Genomic DNA, 26,640 nt, shown 5'->3' with positions numbered 1-26,640 from the left:
GGGGGGGCATTGCTACGCATGATGGATGTTTTCTATTTTCTTTCTCATTTAAGGCATACAATTTCATTTTTACACAGTGCAGAAATTGATTTCCACATATTTTTAAAACTATGAACTCAATTCTTGTGATCTCTGGAAAAAACAGATGTATTTATTAAAATAGACAAACCCAGATAATTTCAAGTTAAATTAATTCGTAATATTTCAGAAATCATGCACTATCACCTACAGCCATTCTGTTTATATCTCATGATCCGTGCATCAAAATGATATGATTTTCGGATCATAGAAGCATTCATATATTGTAAATTTACTTGCAACATTTCAACAAAATCTGGTTTGTAGTTTTTCTGAAAATGGTTAATGAAGTTGTTGTTACTTATATCATATTTTGTTGCAACTTCATATACACATAAGTTGAACGTCAATGTAAAAATTGTTACGCTTTCATCAACATTGCTAAAATTGAATATTCATTATTTGAGGAAGAATTCATTTATTCCATCCATTTCATGAGCTGGGATGAACAATTTTTTTTATTGTTTGGTTAACACATGGGCTTTGTCTTTGGGTTGCATGAAGACATGCAATATATTCAGTGTGGGGGTATGTTAGGCCGTGAATACGACCACTTTTAAACACTTATTTCATCCATTTTTACTCTTCTTTATCATGTCATTTATTATAATTTATTATATAAATCTACTTTATAATGATTTATGCTCTTATGGATGAATATTATTTCTTCTCCTTTATTTCTAATAAATTGATGATTATGCATGATTTTATTAGTTATGGTTTATTAATAAATTGATTGTAACATTACTCATCATTTTTAACCTCCAAGATAATTTCCAGATTGAAGATTTGATCACTAAATATCCCGACTCAGAAATTCGCTGGAATAAAAAGTGACAGTTTTGCGATTGAGTTTCTGGGCAAATGAAGAAAAATCTAGAAAATCCAGAACATGGGTTTTGTCCAGAACGGACCAAATTAACTTCAGTGGAGAATGGTCTGCCCAAATTCGACTTTTATTGAGAGAAACACAAGGTTCTTTGAGAAAGATTCTCTCAGATTTGCTGAGTGGCCATTTTCCAAATCTCAACTGCAATGCCAAATTCGCCTTGCTCTTGTTGAAAGATGGATGGAAATATATTTTTTTGATGATCAATTGGTTAGAAAAAATCCAATATTGTTATGAGAGATCATATTTACTATTTGATTTCTCCTCTTTATGATTATAAAAGGAGAGTACGTATTATGTATTGGGGGAGGATGGTTGAGAGAATGCAGAATTATGATTTGAGAGGATGGATTCAAGATTCAGAATTATGGATTCATGATCCATGTTGGATGATTAGAGAGAGATAATAGGATAGGATTGGAGGAAATAGAATGGGTCTCTATTATTTCAAATTGTAATTCTGATTTACAAACTTATGGTGCCAAGAGGACGTGATCATATTGTATTGCCAACCAAGTTTAATGATTAATATATGATTTGGGAGTTGCTTTTCATTCTTATCATCTGAAGTAGCCCAGCAGCATCCGCTGGTGGCTAAGGGCCCAGCCTCTGGTGGATTGTGTTGCTACTGTGTATTATATCTTTACTATTTCTGCTGTGTGATGGTTTGATTTAATTCTTATTCCTTTGAATTGCATTGCTTTAAAGTTTCATGTTTTTATAGCATGCTATTATAGTATTCTATGAAATTGTTTTATTGCAGAAGTTGAGATTGAACCATGTGGCTGTTCTTTTCCATCATAACAGAGATTATTATCCTTTTCAACTTATATTGTTATGTTGTTCATTTCAAATATAAAGCTTTGCTGTCCATTTCAGACATTGATGTTCACTACAGATTGTTGTTCATTTCTATTGAAATAGTTTTGTTGTTCACTCTAGTAATTTAACAGTTTTCTATTCATTATAGCTATAATAGTTTGGCTGCTCATCTATAATACTTAGCACTACTGTTCATTTACTTTCTACAATTATTTAAGCTTTTCTTTCAGCATTCTTATAGTTAGCACAATTGTCTCATTTCGATTAAGTTGCAGTAGCACGATTGATTTAGTTCTTTGCAATTTGCAATTGGTTATTTAGTGTTGTGTGTGAGACCAACAACTGTAAAGGACATTGGCTATCACTGCCTAAGTTCTCAGATTGTGGATCTTATTTATGCTTGATTTAATTTATATCAATTAAACAAGGAATGAGTTATTGCTACTGTTTCCTTGACTGATAATTGTTATAGTTTTCTGAGTGAATGATTTAAGTTTCAGAGTGTCAAGTTTCTTTTAATTGTAAGTAGATTTTATTTCAAGCATTCATTTACTTTTTCATTTTAAGCACTATATTGCAAAACATTACTCTTGAGTAAATATCCGCCTCAGACTGAGTACACTCTTGAAATGAAAAGTTGTCCCTGGGTTGACAATTAATGTGAAGATAATTAGGAGTTAAAAAGACACATTTTTATCGCTCAACAAAAATCAGCTAGCTATCCTGCTAAGCTCAAGAATTGCGCAAATCAGTTTATCAGGCTTCCCTCAGAAAATTGCACAAATCAGTTTGTCAGCCTTCCCTTAGAAAATTGCGCAGAGCAGTCAGGCAACCTTCCTCTAGAAAATTGTGCAATATGACCCAACACTATTGCTAAACCCAGAAATTGCACAATTCTTGGATGCAGTCACCTGCTAACCCCATAAATTGTGCAATCCCTCTGGGACAACTAGTCTTGCTTAGCCTAGGAGCTATGTAAACTCTCATCCCAAGCTCGTAGACCGATGCATGTGCCTTCAGGTTAACTGGATCCCTCTAGGACTGAGCAAAACTAATTTGCATGCATGGAATTCTTTTCCCAAGGTAGCATGCAAATGTATCCCTAGATTTAGGGATCTATTTTTAATAGATGGAGGTTACATGCGAGGCTCATTTTAGAAACCTCCCTTCAAGTGTCTCTTTTCCTATATTTGTGGCATGCACGTCATTACCTCGATTTTATCAAAACTTACGATCCAGACACTACAAAGCTCATTCCTCACATCGATATTGTAACTCTGACACCCCACATCACATCTAGGAGTCGTCGGCACATTCAACTCAGTTGTTTTAGCGTGAGCCCACTTTGTATGTCTTGCACTGCGTTTATGTTTCTTTTTTTGTTTCGGCTTGTGTATGTGTTGTCTGCTTGATTTTAGTGAGCACTTACTATTGTTTGGATGTATGTTAGCTTGTAGAAGAACCGTTTCAATTTTCATTTGCATCTCACTAATGTCGCATGCATGACACTGTTTTTGCACCGATAGTCGCTGATGTAGTGACTCACTTCTCACACATGCGTGCTTTCCCATTTTCTGAAACATGCACTTGTTATTTGCATGTATGATCATTCACTCTTATTTACACATAGTTCAACATGCATCCAGACTTGTCATGTTTTCAATCGCTCGTTTACAGGTATGGGTTGCCTTAGCCCAGACCTTCCCTTTCCCGACTAGCATTGTGAATTTATGGAAGTGAAGGTGCTGCCTTCCCTCTAGAAATTATGCAAGTATAGCCTAACACTAACCTACAGGCTTGCATTGCATAATTCTGGGAGGCAATGTCTTGTTGGCCCCAGAAACTGTGCAATGCAGTTTGCTGGTTTGCATGTCACTCCCGACTTAAATTGCACATTACACGGTTTCAGTCATTAAGAGGCCAAGATGGACTGTGCATTGCACAGTTCCTATAGTCATTTAGCCTCCCGATAGCCCGAACTGTGCCTTGGACAGTTTTGGCAGTTAGTCTCCCAACCTCCTAGTGAAAATTTTGCAATCTTCACAAACAATCACACAGGTATGTTACATGTCAGTCCTCTAGTTTGTTTTGGTTTTCGACTGATAGATTTATTATCATGAGTTTTTCTACATCTCCACGTATCACACGTGTTCAATTTCCCCTCAGTAGCACAAGTACAATGGCTTCCAAGAGAGAAGAATCAAAGACATCGTTCAGGGCACACTTGGGGATGGAGTTGATCAAGTGTCTATGAACTTGCCTATCTATGAGGACATCAAGTTGTTCATGGACAAGGATATCAAGATGAAATGACAACAGCATCACAATGAGCACCACAATGAACAGTAGTAGAAGGTAGCACATCCTCATGTGATAAATGCCAGAGGAAGGTTGTTGACAGCGTAGAGGTGGAACAAAGGTGCAAGCTCAAGCAGATCCACTTGTGATGAAAGAAGCTTTGGAGATTGAGGCTATGAGGTAATGGCACAACAAGAGGATCATGTGAAGGTAGAGAGAGAAATAGAGAAGGGGTTGTAGGTGCTGAAGCAACAACTCAAGGAAGAACATGAGCTGCATACACAAGAGAAGGAGTTACAGTAGGCAACATCCACAAATTGGTGAAACTACTCCAATACAGGTTATGGATCCATATAACAGCTGGCATGGAGTAGATAGGGTGAGAAGTGTTGTCGATCACATGCAAAGGGGTTTAGGAGCATTGATGTCATTGTGCACATGCATGCGATCCCACCCATTTGGCACACTCACTGAGACGAAGAAAAGAAACAAATCTGACTAGAGCTGAACATGTATTTTGACAAGTTGATGTACATGGTCACTAGCACACACTCAGAGATCAACACAAAAACTATGCATCAGTATGTTGTTGGTCCAACTCCACCCAAGATGATTATGCGCATGTTGTTAGATGAGTTGGACAAAGGAGACATACTAGGGTACCTGGATGCAACGAAGGCAAGAGTTCACTTTCAACATGATGTCACCATTGAGTGCACAGACACCATCACGGACAACCAAGCTTGGCATCAGTTTGCCACCGTTGATCATCTCAAGGATGTCAAAGAGTTGGTCTTACCACAACTGTGTAAGTGTTAGTGATGTCTTGCAAGACTTGCTCAAGCCTATTTTGTCTCACATGGGTACATGTGTAGATTGTATGTAACATCTTGTCATGTGGAAGTTAAAGTGTTGATAGTTGAATGTAACAGTCATATAATAGTTGAAGAGTGATGAGGGTAGATTAACAATCATAAAGGGGATTGTCAAGGGTCACCCCACCCTTTGCTATATATAGTCCCTCATAACACATTGTATAGGCTTTTGCTCAGCCAAGCTTTTGATAGGAGTATCTTAGAGAAAGCTTGGAGAGTATTGTACCGAGCCTTGGCTTCTCCGCTATGCATAGCTAGCATATTGCTTTGGAGGAGTAGGCGGTAGTGAACTAGTGGTTGGTCATGATTGTATTGTATGACTGTAACTTTCACTTATTAATATAACGGAGCCAACACATTTCATGCATACATCTTATTGTAGTTCAGCTACCTTGTTTACTCTAAATGATATATGTATCTATTTTCTTATGCATGTGTGTATAGAGTCTTTCTATAAATGTATGTATGAATCTTACTTAAATGTGTTGTTGGTTTAACTGTCACTTTGGATTGCTAGCTTACTTGCCTTTCATTTTGTGATGCATATTTTCTCGTGTGCTCCCTTCTTAACTACATTCTTTCACAGGTTCCCAAGGGGTGCACTCACCTCACCCTCCATGTGTTAGAACCGGTCATGCACCTTCCTTGACTTGCTGCGTATGTCACACCCTTTCTACCAATAGGGACATATTACTTGCCTATGCGCACAACTGCAGTCAAGGCGATACTGTATGACCCATTGATGGGACTCCTACATCAAATGGTATGAGTTCTAGTTGGGACTTCTTACCGGGGATATCCCTTGACATGTTGGTAGGTCCAACACCGTTAACAAAATGCTATGCCACAAATTTCAGACTATAACTCCTTCCTTTTCCAAACTTATAATTTGTTGATATTTTCTCTTTTTGAGATGTTGGCTGTAATTTTCTCCTGCATTCAGTTTGTTCATGTTCAAAGTTATTTCAAAATGGGCATTCAATTTCATCTTTAAGAGGAGAGAATTTATAATAAGTTTTCTTCCTAACTCCTGTCTCATTCCTTTGTTTTCTTGCTTCTCTAGTTATGATGCTTCTGTATCCAACACATTGAGAAACCTTATGACCAAAATTATTACATGAAAAACATTGTCCATTAAAGAAGAAATTTATATGATCATATAATATTATAGTGTTTTTTTAACTTTTGACTAGTGCTTTTGTTGTTGTTGATCCTTGGATTAGAGTGAACATGATTTACTTGTAGAATTCCTTTATTATTTTGCCGAGGATTGAATATTTTCTGACTGGTTCTTGTTGCATTAAGATAACTTCCTGTGGTGGCTGAAGACTTTTCTGTTTGAGATGTTTCTCCAGTGCATCCAAGACTTGTCTTCATAAAGGGAGAGCATTGTACCTTGAAAATTTCATCTAAGGATTCATATCCTTTAGAAAATCTATATTCAACGTTTTTATTTTCTCAAGTTCCTTTCTTAGACTTACGACTTAACATTCTAACTTCTCATTATGCTTTTCCTTTTCTATGAGTTGATGCTTTAATGTATCTATGGATACCTTGTTTTCTTCCAAGCAAATTTTGAGTTGAGTAATTTCTTCAGAGAAATCTTTTTCCTCTAAATCATCCACAAGTTTATCATTAGACTCATTAGAATTTTTCTCAAAATCCATGAGTATTTTAAGATCTTAATTATATTCTCCTTCGTCATTATTTGACAAGCCATAACTATCTTCATGAGTATAATAACTTCTTCTATTGCCAAACTGTATCATATTACCTTTTGCAGTATCCTTACCTTTGTCATGGTAGTATTTATGAGGACATTTAGCATCATAATGACCAACTCTACCACAAGAAAAAGATTTGAAGGGAAGCTTAGCTCTGAACCATTTAGTGCCCAGTTGAAGTTTCTTTACAAAGTTCACCTCATCTTCTTCTAATAGATATCCTGATTCCTTGCGTTCTTCCTTTTCTTTTCCTTTTTCATATTCTTTAAATGTGGCTTCTCTAACTTCTGAGGGACCTCCTTGCCTCATTTCAAAAGATGTCAAGATCTTGTGAAGTTGAACAATAGTAAGAATATATAGATCCTACTTCTCTTCAATGGAGGACACTTTTGACTCTAACTTAGGAGTTAGAGGTCTTAATATTTTTTCTACTAAAGTGGTGTCCTTTATTTCTTCATCCATATTTTTCATGCGATTTACAATCTCATCTATGCATAGAAGGAAACTAGAAATATTTTCATCATTATGAATTATGAGAGTTTCATATTGAATTCTGAGAGTTTGGAGTTTACCACTTTCTACCTTATTATCGCCATCATAGCTTTGAATGATTTTGTCCCATATTTATTTTTCTTTAATTAACTACATAACTTTGACAAATTCTGATTTTGTCAGACTTCCCAATAATACATTGACAACTTTGGCATTGGTTTCAAGCGTCTTCTTTTCTACTCCAAAGGACTAAAGATAAGATCTTGTTCTTGTCTTCTAATATATTAAATTATATGTATTGAAGAGTGGTGGTATAATAAATGTCGTTTCGTCTTTATTTCTCATTTTGAGAGATCTTCCTTCAAGTGATCAAGCTTCTTTTGAAGGACTTGGTCTGATACCAATTGTTGGGAAAACTACTGGGGGGGTGAATCAATATTTTAAAAACTCACAATAATAATTTTCTTTTCTGAAATATGTATGTGACTTTACTAAACCCAACTCGTGTATGTACACGACTATTGTAAAAGAAACTAATGTATGCTTATTTAACTTTTAAAATAGCTAATTTTTTATTTGTTAAACTTAAACATGAATGTAAGAGATTTATCACGTGTTTGATAACCAGTAAGAAGGTGGAGTAACAATAGAAAAAAGTATCACACATAAGAAACACACATGAACACCAGGATTTTAGGTGGAAACCCAATGTGGGAGAAAACTGCCAATGTTGTCCTCTTAGTCTTCAAACTTATTAATATAAAAAAGTTCTTACATTCTTCTATTAGTGTAGACTCATGCCAATACCCAGGCACCCACCTGCTGAAGGCGACAACCTTCACTCGTTCTCCAACTCCTATTGGAAGGAAGCTCTGACCGAATAAAATGATTAACAAATACCACTAGAAGGAAGCTTTGACTTCCTTACTGAAGTCTCCAACCCTTAGAAACATCGGTGGACCACGTTTCATAAAGTTTGACACTGGATCCACCTGCTTTTATATATCACAACTTGTACATCAATTGAAGAAAAACCCAACTTAAATTAAACAGAATAGTGAGATCACTGTAACCGGAACACAAAACTAAACTCAGAATACTGCTTCAACACACAGAATCAACCACAACCCTAATAATTCATATGCAAACATGTATACACTACTTCACTTAAGGCAACCGGCATGTATACACGCTTTCCTATAGGGAAACTTGCGTACAAATCCCAATGTAGTAAAAATTTGTAATTTTTAATTAGACACATAGTTGACCAGAGTTATTCTGAAATATTTTGTTAGCTTATAGAATCCTCATGCAGTTAGCAACATCAATAATCTTTTCAACCAATCAACATGTAAGCAAATTAAACTTCATCATTTAATCATTTCTAATTTAGACATTATCAATCAACCCAGATCAAAATGAGGACATCATTGACAGACAACAGAGATACAAAAACATTGATCAGGTTGATCACTCATTTATGCATAGAAACCCTTCCTTTATATACATGAGTTTGAAGAAACGAACCCCCGTGTATATGTGACTTCACCGAGACCAACCTGCGTACAAATTTGCAAATTTTGACTTAAAATTGCGCATCTCTTCAGAACTTCAGAAAGATCTAGATGATAATATTTAGAGATAATAACATGAATCAATACTTAGATCTAGTCAATCAATGAGTAGATAATACAATGGAAAGTGACTTCAAGTCTCATGATCTTAATCCATCATTGTATTTATCGGTGCATAATTATTTCGGATCTATGTGTAAACTATGGCCCTTATAATGCAAAGATACTTCAGATTGAAGTATTCACCAAAAACCATCTCACATGCACACATATCACTTTTATCTTCACCTCCTTATATATTTAGAGCCTTAGCCAATACCATACGTCAAAAAATACACTAGTGTTGAAGGTAATCTTGGATGGGAGCAAGTAATTGTCACTACGCATAATATTGTGGGCTAATATGATGGTAAGGACTCTTGGTAGTCTTAAATTAGTGCGCCAACATGTACACGACTTTTCTTCTTTGTATCTATGTGTATACATGACTTGGCCTTGACGAACCTACATATAGATATTCAAATATTCACCTTTATCAAACTTTTGATTCTGATTTGTAAACCTGTATCCCATCATTCTGTTATTTTGTTCCATCACCATGTCACCTCTGAACTAACCTATGGATTCATCTAGTTACCATATAATTGTTTTGTTACAAGTGAGTTTCCATGAAGGACTAGACATGCATCATAATTCGAACAACCTGGGACACCATGGGCCTTGCCAACTGATGATACCTAGGGCACCTTGGGCCATGGAAACTGTTGTCACCTGGGAAACCTGAGGCCATGACTATTTCCGTCACCTAGGACACCCTAGGCAATGCCAGTTGTTGTTACCTGAGCTAGTCTAAACCATGTGAATCACTTTCACCTAGGACACCTAGGGCCATGTCAACTAGTGTCACTTGGGGCACCCTATTCCATGTGAACTGATATGTCAGGACCAACATATACACCAATGAAGAAATCAATATTTACAATAGTGACAAGATCAATATATATATATATATACAAGTGTTGAAAGAAATATATACAACATTGTTAAGATCAGTATATATAAATTAGTGCATAACAATTTATATAGTTTCAATACCAATCCATATATAAGAGTCAAAACCAATATATATATATATATATATATATATGTAAAAAAGGATGATGTCATACATATGTAATGAAGAAATGAGATAGAGATAAAGGAACTAATGTGGCTTATATAATTGTAAGTCCAGAGGAAATGTACATATAATCAATTAAGAACCATACATTGAACTTTAGAGGAACCATATATACAATGCCATATTTAATTAAGAGAATATATAATGCCTAGGATGCAAGACCAGAACTAAACATGGGAAACTATAACCATTAGGGGAGGATCATATACAATAGCTATATTATACTAGAGCAATGATTTCATTGTAACAAGGTGGAAGATGAGTACCTGTTTGAGTTTCTTCTAGTCTTCCAAAATTCATAAGAGTAAGGTCATATACATCAATACAATATTCATCATATCCATCATATCCATTGCGATAAGATGTCATTACAATGAGACGATGAGATCATTTCTCTGTGAAGTCATTGCAATAAGATATACCGAACAGAAGAAAAAGATATGAAGTTCCTTATACATGTGATAAGATATACAAAAGTCCTAAGTTATTTCAAAGACATGATAGACCTGCCATGTGAAAGATTGTGCCATGTGAGAGTACTACAAGAAAAAAGGACATTGGTGAGGGACAAAAAATGTCACCATAAGCTCAATGCTGGTGGTCAAAAGAGCATTTGTCACCAAAAACTGAATGTCACCAAAGGTGGCGTTGCCAAAAGTATAGGTGTTGTAGTGACATACAAATTCCATCACCAATAATGATTTATAATGATGGATAACAACCGTCACCATTTCATATGAGCAATGGTGATGGACTATAGCCTCTATCACCAAGAACTAAATGTCACAGAAGGTCACATCACCAAAAGTATAGGTGTTGTAGTGATATTCAAAGTTCGTCACGAATAATGATTTATAATGATGGATAGTGATCATCACCATTGCATATGAGCAATGGTGATGGACCATAGCCTCGGTCACTAAAAACTAAATGTCACCAAAGGTGGCATCACCAAAAGTATAGGTGTTATGGTTACATTCAAGGTCCATCACGAATATTGATTATAATGATGGATAGTGACCATCACCATTTCATATGAACAATAATGATTTATTGTGATGGATCTTTAATGGTCGTTAGCATTGGTGCATATATATGGTGATGTTCATTGACCATCACCAAAAGCCACATTGCTAGAACTATAGGTGTTGTGGTGACATTCAATGCCCATCACGAATAATGACTATAATGATGGACAACGACCATCTCCATTTCATATCAACAACAATGATTTATGGTTATGGACCTTTGAGGGTTGTCACTATTGATTCATATATATGGTGGCCTTTATTGACTGTCACCATTTCATATTTTTGGTGAGGGTCGAAAAATGTCACCAAAGCTCATTGGTGATGGTCAAAAGAGCCTTTGTCACTAAAAATTGATCATCGCCATTCCATATGGATGTTAGGTCATGATGGAATTGAATCACCAACCTCCTGCTTTTAAAGCAGGTGCTCTTCCATTGAGCTAGCACCATTTAAAGAATTATATGTTTTAAAATTAGACTTTGAAACTTCATAAATTGTAAATTCTACAACTTTTAATAAATTAAAGTTTTAGCAATATTTTACTAAACAACCAAAGCAACACCAAAGATGTAGGTCCATACCTAATGGTTATTGATGTTATGAATATTGGGTGGAGGGAAAAATAGTTATGTATAAGAGAATCAATATGTTTAGTTTAATACACAATTAGAAGTGAAACTATGAAGACATTTATAACCTATAAATGACCTATAACTATCAAATGCACCAAATATTGCAAAGGAAATGTCATGAGTGGATATAATATGGAAGAAGAAGAGGCAGGGACCTAGAACCCTTGTACATCTTGACATGCCTTAGCACTTGGCACATATTAACTTGTTTGACATGTCTTCATACTATCTGGCACATCCTAGCATGCCCTAGCATTCCCTAACAAACCTTGGTAGTCATGACCTCACAACTAGCATTGCATTTTTACATGACTTGGGAACCTTACATTCACTAGAACACCTTGGCACTCCCTAGTTGTCATGCCCTTTGTTATCCTCCATAATGTCCCAAGCTGATGAAGAGATCAATGGAGGTAACCACAAACCAAGCTTTTAGTTTGGTAACTAGCCCTACCAAACCGGAGAGGGCTTTCTCTATGAAATCACAGCCAAGAGATGACTGGAATGTAAAGGATTTTAGGCTAGATAGCTAGGGTCAGGTGGGTTTTTGGAAAGTTTGGGGACTTGGAACTCTATCCACCAATGTCTTGTCTGGCAGGGACTTTGTCAAGGAGAAAAGGACATGGAACTCTATCTAGGATAAAGCACCTAACATGCATGATAGAAGCTCCCTAGAATAGAGTACCTCCTACCTAGAAGAGTGTCCCCTGCTCAAAATATAGAACCCTTCTCTACTGTGCACTTTTCTTAAAGATAAATCTGTGCATAAAATAGTACTAAGAAAAACACCTAAATTAAGAAAAGTGAGCATCTAAGTCAAACTATAAAAGTATAATAAATATGGCTCTATATAAGTTTGGGAAACACTAGACAAGCATGCTTTCATACAACAACAATAAGATTCCTAAAATTGATGTGATTCTTTCATCGTTGCTATACCCTCACAACAAAACTGGAATCTATAGCATGTACCCCAAGGCTATATGCATTTGTTGAAGGTGTAGATTGAAAGGGTCTGTTGAGATGAGGTACTATTGGAGGGGAAACACCTTCAAAACAATAGATAATGTCTATTGTGAATTCAACCCATTTGCACACAGACCAAAGCTGCTACTAGGTACACTTCTCTGCTGAATGGAAACTACAATGTATTGTAGTGCTGCTGAAGGAAAAACACCTTTAGTGCAACATGGATAAAAATCTAACAAATATTGTCACTGTGGCCTCGGTTGTTGATGATCTCATCAATATAGATAACAACTTCGATAATTGAAAAACCAAAAGGTGATATGCATAGATCATTTGAAATGACAGATTTGGGCATACTTTATTATTGTTTAGGAGTGTTAGTATAGAAAATGCAAGGTAACTTGTTGCGTCTTTATGTCATAGGCCAAGGATGTGAATAAATACATAAAATATTAAATAGCATGGTATAAGTCGATTAGAGGTTATTTTGAAACAGGAATGGAATTCTCCTTGTGCGGGTTCTAATCTAGTGGGTATAACTTTAAATAAGAAACCGATAGTTATGTGGTCGAAATTGTCTCATAATTCATGAAAAGTATGAAATTTGTTCACTAGAAAGAAGTAGAGTGGGTCGTTAGGTTTATGGAAGGGAACACCCTATTCACAGAAATATAACTTGAAATTAGTCGGTCATATTATTTCTTGTATTCTTGTACATGTGTGCTTTGAAAAGATAACCACATCCAAAAACTCAATAACAATTCTGGTAAAGTTTATAGATGTGAAGCACTTCTGAGAAAACCCATCGCTTAATGACAATTGAGTGAGGAATAGGTCGAAGTATTGAATCTTGCACTCAGTCATAAAAAGGAAGTTGGGGTATCCAAAATCTTTCCAACAAATCGACTCCAACCATAATGTGAAAGGTAGGTTAACTACGAAACCTCTTTCCCACTTTGTAGTATTGTTCCCTCTTGAATTCCAATAGGTATTTGGCTACTTAGATCCACAAAAATTGTGCCAGGTAAACTTTGCATGATACAATTGTGACGTACAAGCTTGACACACACACTCTAGTTTCCCTCTAAAAGAGGGTAAGTCAAAATATTATGACAATCTTAACTGTAATTTGATCATACAATATCGAGGTATTGCATGGAATAAACAATATACTATCAATGCACTAATGAATAACTCAAAATAAATGAATTTCTTATTGCTACAATAGCGCCTCTTGGGATTCTTGGATAAAGCACCTAACCTGCATGGCAAAAAATTCCTAGAATAGAGTACCTCCTACCTAGAAGTGTGTCCCCTGCTCAAAATATAGAACCCTTCTCTATTGTGCAATTTTCTTAAAGATAAATCTGTGCATAAAACAAAGCTAAGAAAAACACCTAAATTAAGAAAAGTGAGCATCTAAGTCAAACTATAAAAGCATACTAAATGTGGTTGTATACAATATTGAGGTATTACATGGAATAAACAATATACTATCAATGCACTAATGAAGAACTCAAAATAAACGGATTTCTTATAGCTACAATAGTGCTCTTGGGATTCTCAGATAAATCACCTAACCTACATGGCAAAAGCTTCCTAGAATAGAGTACCTCCTACCTAGAAGTGTGTCCCCTACTCAAAATATACAACCCTCCTCTACTGTGCACTTTTCTTAAAGATAAATCTGTGCATAAAACAAAACTAAGAAAAACAACTAAATTAAGAAAAGTGAGCATCTAAGTCAAACTATAAAAGAATACTAAATATGGTTGTATACAATATTATGTTATTGCATGGAATAAACAATATACTATCAATGCACTAATGAAGAACTCAAAATAAATGAATTTCTTATTGCTACAATAGCGCCTCTTGGGATTCTTAGATAAGGCACCTAACCTGCATGGCAAAAGCTTCCTAGAATAGAGTACCTCCTACCTAGAAGTGTGAACCCTGCTCAAATTATAGAACCCTTCTCTACTGTGCACTTTTCTTAAATATAAATCTATGCATAAAACAAAACTAAGAAAAACACCTAAATTAAGAAAAGTGAGCATCTAAGTCAAACTATAAAAGCATACTAAATATGGCTGTACATAATATTGAGGTATTGCATGGAATAAACAATATACTATCAATTCACTAATGAAGAACTCAAAATAAACAATATCTTATTGCTACAATAGCGCCTCTTGGGATTCTCGGATAAAGCACCTAACTTGCATGGCAAAAGCTTCCTATAATAGAGTACCTCCTACCTAGAAGTGTGTCCCCTGCTCAAAAATTTAGAACCCTTCTCTATTGTGTAGTTTTCTTAAAGATAAATATGTGCATAAAACATAACTAAGAAAAACACCTAAAGTAAGAACAATGAGCATCTAAGTCAAACTATAAAATCATACTAAATTTGCCTAAAATCGATGCACTTCTTTCATCGTTGCTACAACCTCATAGGAAAAGTATAATCGACAACATGTATCCCAAGGATGCATGCATCTACTAAAGGTGTAGACCATAAGTATCTACTAAGATGAAGTGTTGTTGAATGAGAAACACCTCAAAACAATAGATAGAGTATAATGTGCGTTCAACCCATCTGCACACAGGCCAAGGTTGCTACTGGGTACACTTCTCCCCTAAATGGAAATTACAGTGTATTGCTGCTCTACTGAAGGAGCAACACCTTCAGAGAAACACAGATAAAACTATAACATATATTTTCACTGTGGTATCGGCTGTAGAAGTTCGATAATTGAAAAACCAAAAGGTGAGCTACATAGATCATTTGAAATGATAGATTTGGGCATACTTTATTATTTTTTAGGAGTGCTAGTATAGAAAATGCAAGGTAGCCTATTGCATATTTATGTCACTGACCAAGGATGCAAATAAATACAGAAAAGATTAAATAACATGGTACAAGTCGACTGTAGGTTCTTTCAAAACAAGAATGGAGTTCTCCTTGTGCAGATTCTAATCTATTGAGTATATATTTAAATAAGAAATTTATAGTTATGGGGTTGGAATTGTCTCACGATTCATGACAAGTCCCAAAGTTGTTCACTAGAAAGAAGTAGAGCAAGTCATCAGGTTTGTGAATGGGAAAACCCTATTTACAACTAGATAAATTCAAATTAGCCAGGCATATTATTTCTCCTCTTCTTGTACATGTGTGCTTTGTAAAGATAACCACCTCCGAAGACTCAAATGTTGGGTTGTGTTATATTCTTTCCATGACTATCATGTGTAGTGAAGCGGGGGGATAGAGGGGGGTAGAGCCCCCCCTTCATTGCATCGATCATGCAGCAGGGGGGTCACAGTGGGTTTGAAGGGGGTGGGTAGCTCCCCTCTACGGGGTCCGAGGCAGTGCACTGGGAAATTTTATTTTGTACCCTATATTAGGTTAGGTGGACCTACCTATGGTTTTTGGTCCATGGTATTGGATGCTTTGGCATGTATAAATATGTATTGTACCATTGAAAGGAATATAATGAAAAATCAAGTTGGTAGTCCCGGTTTTGGGATCCAATGGAAAATCTCTATGTATATGTGTTTCATGTGTTATGCACTCGCATTGTTTATTTTCTATGTTCTAGAATTTGTAAGCAGGTAATTTATGTACAGGGTTAAAACCTACATTTGGTATCAGAGCTATTTTGGCTTCAAGGGGATGCCTTTGTTGCTGAGGGGTTTCGCTTGGGCCTGTGGTTGACCTTGTTCAGTGGGAGATCTACAAGATCGATTCTGGTGGTGAAAGAAGACGGTGAGTAGTGGAAAGATAAAGATCGATAAATTTAATGGTCAGAGTTTTGAGTTATGGAAACTCAAGATGGAGCATCTGTTAGTGGATAAATATGAGTGGATCATGGTAGATCCAGGTACTAAACCAATGGGAGTGTTCGATGAAGAATGGAAGAAGCTGGACCGGAAGGTAAAGAGCACAATACGATTGTGTGTCTCAAATTCAGTATTGCTAAATGTATCAGGGGAAGCTACGTTGAAGGCTTTGTGGGACAAGTTAGGGACTTTGTACCAATCTAAGTCTCTGGTGAATAAACTGTTCATACAGAAAAAGTTGTATAACCTGAGGATGAAAGACGGAGACTCGGTGAAAGAGAATCTTAACGCGTTTAATACTATGGTAAGTTAGTTATTATTTATTGATATTAAAATTTCAGATGAAGATAAGTGCATCAGTTTGATGTGTTCTCTACGAGATTCGTGGGATAGTCTGGTTATTGCAATAAGTAGCAATGCAACTACCTTGCAGTTTGATGAAATAGTCTCATCCTTGCTGACAGAGGAGATGAGACGAAAAAATATGGAGAGCCAGAATGGTGATGGCTTGTCCATATGAGGATGGTCCCAGAACAGAAACAAAGTTAAGTCATCGAGTGGGATATCTAAATCTATAGGGAGATCTAAATCTCCAGGAAATCCTGTAAAGGTGGTGTGCTGGAAATGCTGAAAGGAAGGGCACTACAAGAGGGACTATAAATCTAAAGCTCTTGACAAAGGAAATGGATTTGATGATGCTGCTTTTGCAGAGGCAAAAACCACCTCAGATGAAGGTGGGGATGTGTACTTGGCTTCTTCAAGTACACACATACATCATGAGGCATGGTTGATTGACTCAAGTGCATCCTTTCACTTCACTCCCCATAGGGAGTTGTTTTACGAGTATGATAAATACGATGGTGGTGATGTCTTCTTAGGAGATGATAGGAAGGCTAGAATTGTTGGTCGCGGAAAAGTAAAGTTGAAATTGCAAGGTGGAAGGGTTAGAACACAATCTGATTTCTGTAAGCAAGATCGATGATGTAGGTGTAGAAACAATGTTCGAGAAGGATACTTGCAAGATGGTTTAAGGAGCACTGGTATTGATGCGGAGAGTTCGGACTAGAACTCTGTACAAGTTTCAAGGTAGCACTGTTGTTGAAGAGTGAAACAGTTCTGTGGTTCCTGAAAGTGGAGCAGAAAATCTAGTGGTCTCTGGAGAGAAGGCCATGTTGTGGCATCAAAGGCTTGGACATACTAGAGAGAAGGGCCTTCGAATACTTCATGGTAAAGGTATGGTAGAAGGTATGAGTAATAACTCTCTGGATTTTGATTTCTGTGAAAATTGTGTATATGGGAAGCAGAATCGGGTGAGTTTCCCCTCTGGTGGTAAGAGGGCAAAATAGATATTAGAGCTTGTGCACAGTGATGTGTTTGGACCTATGAAGGTTCCATCACTGGGTAACTCTATGTACTATGTATCATTTATAGATGACTTCTCAAGGAATACATGGATATATTTCCTTAAGAAGAAATCTGAAGTCTTTGACAGGCTTAAAGAATTTAAGACTCTAGTGGAAAACCAGATAGAGAAGAAGATAAAGGTGCTGAGGATAGATAATGGTGGAGAGTTTTGCAGTAAGGAATTTGAAGAATTCTGTAATAAGTGTGGTATAGCACGGCAGAAGACTACTCCATATACACCTTAGCAAAATGGAGTTGCAGAAAGAATGAACATGACGTTGATGGAAAGAGCAAGAAGCATGCTCAGTGGTGCCGGGTTAGGACATGAATTCTGGGCAGAGGCGGTGGAGACAACATGTTACCTAGTAAATATGTCACCTTCATCAACATTGGAGGATAAGACTCCACAAGAGGTATGGACTGGTAAGAAACCCTCTCTTTCACATCTGAGGGTATTTGGATGTGATGCATATGTGCATGTTCCAATGGAGAAATGAACCAAGTTGGATAGTAACAATCAAAAGTGCATATTTATTGGGTATAAGGATGGTTTAAAGGGTTATAAGCTTTGGAACATAGCAACAAGGAAGGTTGTGTATAGCTGAGATGTGGTGTTTGAAGAGGTGAATGATTTTATTAAACATGAAGTCCAACCAAAGGAACCTGAGAAGATAGAGTTTGAGCTAAAGGAGGAAGAATCAGACTCTAGAGTAGAGGAGGAATCAGAAGATGAAGAGCCAGAAACTTCAGGTGTAAGAAGACTAGTTCGTTAAAGAAGGCAGCCAGAAAGTTATAGTCCATCTGCTTTCTGTCCAAATTTTTCTTTGTCTATTACCGATGATGATCCGAAAACTGTGAAGGAAGCAGTAGATTTAGAGGATGGAAAACTCTGGAAAGAGGCCATGGTTGATGAAATGGCATCTTTGCACAAAAATGAGGCTTTGGATCTGGTGGAGTTGCCGAATGGAAGGAAACCCATTGGTAGAAAATGTGTATTCAAGAAGAAGACAAATGCAGAAGGAAAGGTGGAGAAATACAAAGCTCAGTTGGTAGCCAAAGGTTATTCCCAGGTACTGGGAATTGATTTTAGTGATATTTTTTCTCCTATTACCAAGGTAACTTCTATTAGATTACTCTTATCTGTTGCTTTTTCTTTTGATATTGAGTAGAATAGATGGATGTGAAGACAACATTTCTTCACGGGGATCTAGAAGAGGAGATCTACATGAAGAAACCTGAAGGCTTTACGGTGAAGGAGAAGAAAGAACTGGTATGCAAGTTAAAGAATTCTCTATATGGGTTAAAACAACCACCAAGGATGTGGTATCAAAAATTTGATACATTTATACGACGACTTGGCTTCACCAAAAGTGAAGTAGATCACTCTGTGTATTTTAAATTAATTGGTGACCATGTTATTTATCTGTTCTTGTATGTGGATGATATGTTGCTAGTTGGAAATGACAAAGTAATTATCTAGGATTTGAAGACCCAATTGTCCTCCAAATTTGACATGAAATATCTTGGTGCTGCAAACTATATTTTGGGCATGGAAATTAAAAGAGATCAAGCAAAGAGGAAGCTCTGATTAAACCAAAGGAAGTATGTTGAGACAATATTGCAGAGGTTTAATATGAAGGATAGTAAACCGGTGAAGGTTCCTATTCCTGTAGGTGTAAAGTTATCTGCTGAACAGTGTCCCAAGAAACAAGAAGAGGAAGAGGATATGTCTCGTGTTGCATATGCAAGTGCAGTCGGTAGCCTGATGTATGCAATGGTCTGTACTAGACCAAAAATTGTACATGTAGTGGGAGTATTGAGCATGTTTATGTCAAAACCAGGGAAGGAGCATTGGACAACAGTGAAGTGGGCTTTCAGGTATTTGCATGGCACTAGTGGTTATGGTTTGTGCTACCAATGAAGACCAGGATTGGACAGAGTTTTGGATATTTGTGGCTTTGTTGATGCAGACTGGGTTGGAGATTTGGATCAAAGGAGATCTACAAGTGGGTATGTGTTTAACCTATCTAGAGGTGTAGTCAATTGGATGAGTAAGAAACAATCTATAGTGGCATTATCAACTATAGAGGCAGAATACATGGCAGCCACTCATGCAAGAAAGGAAGCAGTTTGGTTGCAAAGATTGTGTTCAAGTATGGGGTTAGCATAGGGAGATATAAGGATAAACTGTGACAACCAAAGTGCAATTTTCTTGTCAAAGAACCCTGCTTATCATTCAAAGACAAAGCACATTGATGTTCAATATCACTTTGTGAGGGATATGATAGAAGACAAAAAGGTGTTGCTGGTAAAGGTGGACACTGAAGAATACTGTAGATGCATTGAAAAAATCTATGAGCTCTGAAAAGTTCTCCTAGTGTAGAGAAACAATGGGTGTTTCAGGGCTGGAAAAATGACTAAGTTGTCCTGTGGCCCCCTGTGGAAAGAGAACAACAAGTGGGAGAATGTTGGGTTGTGTTATATTCTTTCCATGAATAACCTACGTAGTGAATCGAGGGGTTAGAGGGTGGGCAGAGCCTCCGTCTATGGGGTGCCCCAAGAAATTTTTTTTTGGATCCTATATTAGGTTGGGTGGACCTACCTATGGTTTTTGGTCCATGGTTTTGGACGTGATAGTTTTCATTCCATGGTATTGGATGCTTCGGCATGTATAAATATGTATTGTAACATTGAAAGGAATATAATGAAAAGCCAAGCTGATAGTCTCGGTTTTGGGATCCAGGGGTAAATCTCTATGTATATGTGTTTTATGTGTTATGATCTCACATAGTTTATTTTCTTTGTTCTAGAATTTGTATGCAGGTAATTTCTGTAAGGGGTTAAAACCTACAGCAAGAACAACTCAAGTAAAGTTTATAGGTGTGCAACACTTCTGAGAAAACCCATCACTTAATGACAATTGAGCGAGGAATATGTTGAAGGGTTCAATCTTGCACTTAGTCATAAAAAGGAAGTTAGGGTATCTAGAATCTTGCCAACAAACCGAATCTAACCATAATGTGAAATCCAAGTTAACTAAGAAACCTCTTTCCGACTTTGTAGTATTGTTGCCTCTTGAATTCCAACAAGTATCTTGCTGCTTAGATCCACAAAAATTGTCATAAGTAAACTTTGCATGATACAATTGTGATGTGCAAGCTTGACATGCACTTTAGTTTCCCTCTAAAGGAGGGTAAGTCAAAATATTATGAGAGTCTTAACTGTAATTTGATCATACACTATTGAGGTATTGTATGGAATAAACAATATACTATCAATGCACTAGTGAAGAACTCAAAATAAATGAATTTCTTGTTGCTACAATAGAGCCACTCTTGGGATTAGCCAAGGAGCCCCTAATTTATACACATTTGGAATCTTTACTAGGTCTACAGAAAGATTAAGCAATGGTAGTGATCACTCTTTACCCTCGCATGGAAGGACTATATAGAGTCAACAATAAATTGATTTAAAAGTGAGGTATATGCCTGAAAAATATGAGTCTGACTCTTCAACTCTAATTTAGTGGCAAGGAAATATTCAACTGTAAATGCTTGATCTTCAATAGTGTAAATTTCTAGATAAATGGTTAGCGTAAATCTGTCCATTGTCCACATATCCAAAAAACCCATGTATGTCTGGACTCTGGTTGTGTGTAAAAGAGGGGAGATCACATAAATAATCCATTATCAAAAGAAAAAGTTAAAGCACAACATTCTATGGAAAGAAAAATTAAAATTTTATTGCATACCTTAGAATGTTTGAAAGGACATAACTAAAGCTTCCCTCTCCTTCCACACTTCATTAAATATTCCCCCTTTCCAATGCAGATGTGTAGAATCACAGTCAACAAATAGAATATGAAAAGTAAGTTTAAAGAATTAAAGTAGCTTTGATATACCTCAAACAAATGGATTATGATAAATTGGATTCATTCTCTACAAAAGATGATATAGCAAGATCTAATTACATTTTTAACTGAAACAAAGGTAAATTGGATTCATGCTCAGCAATAGATGATATAATGAGATCTAATGACATTTTCAACTCAAACAAAGGTAAGTTGAGTAAGCTCAAGCTCAAAAATGATGGCATCCAACTCCTAAGTGGCAGTCACTATATATATCTAGCTAAAGGCTATAACATAAAGATATTTTTTATATGTGAAGATAAAAAAATGAAAGGAATGTGAAATTTTGACCATCAACTATAAGTTCCTTTCAAGGAATAGGTCAAACAATAACATTGTTATCAAGATAATTAACTCACCCATTCTAGTACACTTCTAGTAGTTTCATGATAAAGCTCAAAGTCAATAAACTTCAAAAAAAATAAATTAACCAACAATATGTCTGAGGTTGGTTACCTATGGATTATATCATACTAAATTACCGTTTTCATCTAACATTGAAAATGGCTATGAAAGAAATCAAAACAAATCAGTGATTATAGTGGATGCATGTGATGAAATAAAATAGAAATACCTTTCTTCTTGCTACTAATGAGCCTTCTAGGGGGTTCTTGGATGAAGTTGATCCTGATCTTGTTTCTGAAATCAAAGAGACACTTTCTAGCTACTCTGATTTGACAGACAACAACCCTAATGCTTATGAAAATGAATATGGAAAGCAATAAGAATCGATGAACCTGGTCTTAAAGAAGGTGTCTCAAAGTCTAATATGGATAGTATTTTAAATTTCTACAATTAGCAGAGGGTTTTCCTAGTTGGGTTCCCTAGAAAATTTTGTTTTTTTTGCTATAGTGTGACCATGTTTTATTTCTGTTCTATTCCACTACAAATTGGTAGAAATATTTTTTGTCTTCATGCAACAATTAGTTTCAGATTTATTCATTCAAGCAGTAGCATAATTTCAAGGAAATTCTGCACAAGGGACAATTAATGTCTATTTTCACTTATATCTTGTGCAAGTAAAATTCACAACTAAATTTTCATCCAAAGTGTTTAGGTTACTAACAAGTGGTATCACACCATATCTCAACATTGCAAGGCATAAATCATACTATTCAATAAGGTTGAGACTTGAGATACAAAAATCTTCCCAAGTTATGCAAGCAAGAAAATTGCTGATTTTTAGTTCTAAATATATCCAACCATAACAAAATTATGCCATTTTCAACACCCTCTAGTCAAAGTTATTCCTAGCCTCATTAAACTAAATCAAGAATATGTCAATCTCGTTGAGATTTCTTCTTCATTTCATGCTTCTAAGTTATATATTTATGCAACCTAATATATCATTTATGTTAAGTGATTATTAATTAAAAATTATTTAGTTTATCAAGCGCATCTACCTAATTTTTTGATCAGTTTCTAGGAAGACTCTATCAGACATTTGTAGTAGAAAATAGAAGAATGTTTTAGTACCTAGTGTTATAGAAATCTAAGCTAGAAAGAGTATTTTGGGTTGTTTTCCTAAAAATATTTACAAAATTTTCAATCCCGAAGCCATTTCAGGGAGAATTTTAGTCAGGGAGAAATTTAGTATTATTTTTGGAAAATTTGAATGCAACTAAAAGAAATTCTTCCCATTTGCTCAAAAGATTCCAACACCAAATATGTGTGAATTCACATAACTTAAGATTTGGAAATAATTAAATTTCACTTCACTTTTCCAGGACCGTATATGAGTGAATTCAAAAAACCTGAGATTTGAATTCTGAAAACACTTAAATTTCACCTCATTTATTAGGATTGGAAGTTCGCTGAGATACAAACATGTAGCATTAAGGATCTACTTTGCTTGTTTAAGGACAATGTTTAGTTTATAAATAGTGATACAAGAATCCTTGTATACATGCCTATCACAATTCTTTGGTCACAAATAATGAAACTAAACTCCATCAGTACATAACAAACAAGGTAGAGTTCTTTGGTCACAACTAATGAAACTGAACTCCATCAATACATAACAAACAAGGTAGAATGTAAGAGAGAATCTACTTTTCAACATATACGCTGACAAAAATAAACATCTACACAGTCATATAAATCTATCACCACACCAAAGAAGGAATTAAAAACCAAAATAAAAATAGGAATAGGCTTGGATTGTTATGGTTACTCTAACAAAATGTTAAATAGGATAAATATGTTAATATGGAAAATAGTGTAGTTGATTATGATTTATTGAGCTAAGGGGTTAGCCTAACCGAATGTCATTAATGTTACTGGTTATTTGGCTAGTTTTGTGCTAGTAGGTGCCCTATTTGAAATCCCTTGGGTGAGGTGCACTAGTCAATGCCAATGGGTTTACCAGGGATGCCATCCATGAATGTGTGGAAACATCCATTGGGATTCCCAAGAGAGTTTTTCTTGGAAAGAATAAAAATAGGATTTCCTGAAGAGAAATTTTGAGATGCATATAGTGTACACCCAGTAAAATCAACTCTATAGAGACAAACCATAAAAGAAGGAAAAATACATATGCTTTTACCTATGTTCCCTCATTTTCTCTCTCGCCTTGTGAAAAGTGAAAATATGCTACTCTTAAACTTAAAATAAAGGATGAAAAAAATAGTGAATTTTGAACCAGTCCTCCTTGTGTGGAAGAAGACTAAAAGTGGGGTGGAAATGTAGCGAGGTTAGAAATGAAACATACATGGGTGCCATTAATGGATTGAAGAGGTAAAACTTTAACTCACAACTCTCTTCAATCTCGTTTTCCTTCCTGACCTGTGAAAAGTGAAAATATGCTACACGTAAACTTAAAAGCAAGGATGAAAAAAATAGTGAATTTTGAACCAGAGATTTGAGGTGTGTGTACTCCTCACCATGTGTAAGAAGACTAAAAGTGGGGTGTAAATGCAGTGACATTAGAAATGAAACATACTTGGGCACCATTAACAGATTGAAGATCAAATGGTGGGGGATCTGAGGTGTGTGTACTCCTCCCTGTGTGGAAGAAGACCAAAAGTGGGGTGGAAATGCAAGGAGGTTAGAAATGAAACATACCTGGGCACCATTAATGGATTGAATATCCAATCGTGGGGTTCGATATCAGTCTGCTACTGGTAAAACCTTAATTCACAACATTCTTCAATCTCTTTTTCCCTCCTACCCTATGAAAAAGTGAAAATATGCTACTCTTAAACTTAAAAGAAAGGATGAATAAAATAGTGAATTTTGATCCAGTCCTCCTTGTATGAAAGAAGACTAAAAGTGGGGTAGAAATTCAGCGAGATTAGAAATGAAACATACCTGGGCGCCATTAATGGATTGAAGATCCAATGGTGGGGTTCGATATTAGTCTGCTACTACTAAAACCTTAACTCACAACTCTCTTCAATCTTGTTTTCCTTCCCACCCTATGAAAAGTGAAAATATGCTACTCATAAACTTAAAAGTGAGGATGAAAAAAATAGTGAATTTTGATACTCCTCCATGTGTGGAAGAAGACTAAAACTGGGGTGTAAATGCAGCGAGGTTATAAATGAAACATACCTAGGCACCATTAATGGATTGAAGATCTAATGGTGGGGTTCGATATCAATCTGCTACTGGTAAAACCTTAATTCACAACTCTCTTCAATCTTGTTTTCCCTCCCGCCTGTGAAAAGTGAAAATATGCTACTATTTTTCCCTCCCTCTACGTTATGATAAGTGAAAATTTAATTCACAACTCTCATCAATCTCGTTTTCCCTCCCACCTTGTGAAAAGTGAAAACGTCTATTAGTTTTCACTTCGCCCTATGAAAAGTGAAATATAATACTTGTTTTAGAAAGTAAATGAAGATTGGAATTAGGAGGGCTTTGTTACATCAAAATTAAAGCTGAATTTTTTCAAAAATGTTAAAATTTCCCTCCCTAAAAAACAATAAATACAACATTTATAGAGTATAGAGTAGATGTGTAGGTGTAATGTAAGTATGTAAACAATTCTAAATATGGGCATAGTTAAAGAATAATAGTAATAATAATAATAAAAGTCAAAATTATGGGGATGAGTGCAAAAATCTAAAAGTTGGCTCAATTAATAATAAAAATAATAAAATTCAATTTGTTATATTTTGATTTTGTTATTAACTTGTGAATAGGTTTTGTTACAATACCATGAGCCTTATCAATATCTCAAGCCTAAAAACCATAACATATTTCACAACCAAAACATTTTATAACAATAGGAAAAGATTCTTAACCATGGATATTCACCCCCCACTTTACAGTGGATATTATTAACTTGTCAAAAATTGGTTTTGTTGTAATACCATCGGCCAATACTATGGCTTATCAATACCACATGCTCTAAAAACATATTTCACAATAAAAATATTTTATAACAATATGAAAATATTCTTAAACATGGATATTCATTCTCACTTTACCATGGATATTATTAACTTGAAAATAGACTTTGTTACAATACCATGGGACAATACCATGGCTTATCAATATCACATGCCCAAAAAGCATAACTTATTTCAAAATCAAAATATTTTATAAGAATATGACAGGATGCTTAATCATGGATATTCACCCCTGCTTTGTCATTAATATTATGAACTTGTGTATAGGCTTTGTTACAATAGCATGGGCTAATACCATGGCTTATAAATACCACATGCCAAAAAACCATATATTATTTCACAATCTAAATATGTTATAACAATATGACAAGATTCTTAACCATCGATATTCACCCCCACTTTACCATGGATATTATTAACTTGTAAGTAGGCTTTGTTACAATACCATTGGCCAATATCATGCCTTATCAATACCACATGGCAAAAAACCATAACTTATTTCACAATAAAAATATTTTAATTTAATTTAATTTTATAACATTTTTTATTTGACGCTAATAGGAAAAG

Source organism: Pinus tabuliformis, chromosome 4_2 (assembly GCF_031772625.1).
Source record: "Pinus tabuliformis cultivar Carrire ecotype Pingquan chromosome 4_2, CPIR1, whole genome shotgun sequence".
Classification (NCBI taxonomy): Eukaryota; Viridiplantae; Streptophyta; class Pinopsida; order Pinales; family Pinaceae; genus Pinus; species Pinus tabuliformis.
This window is presented reverse-complemented; position numbering follows the sequence as displayed.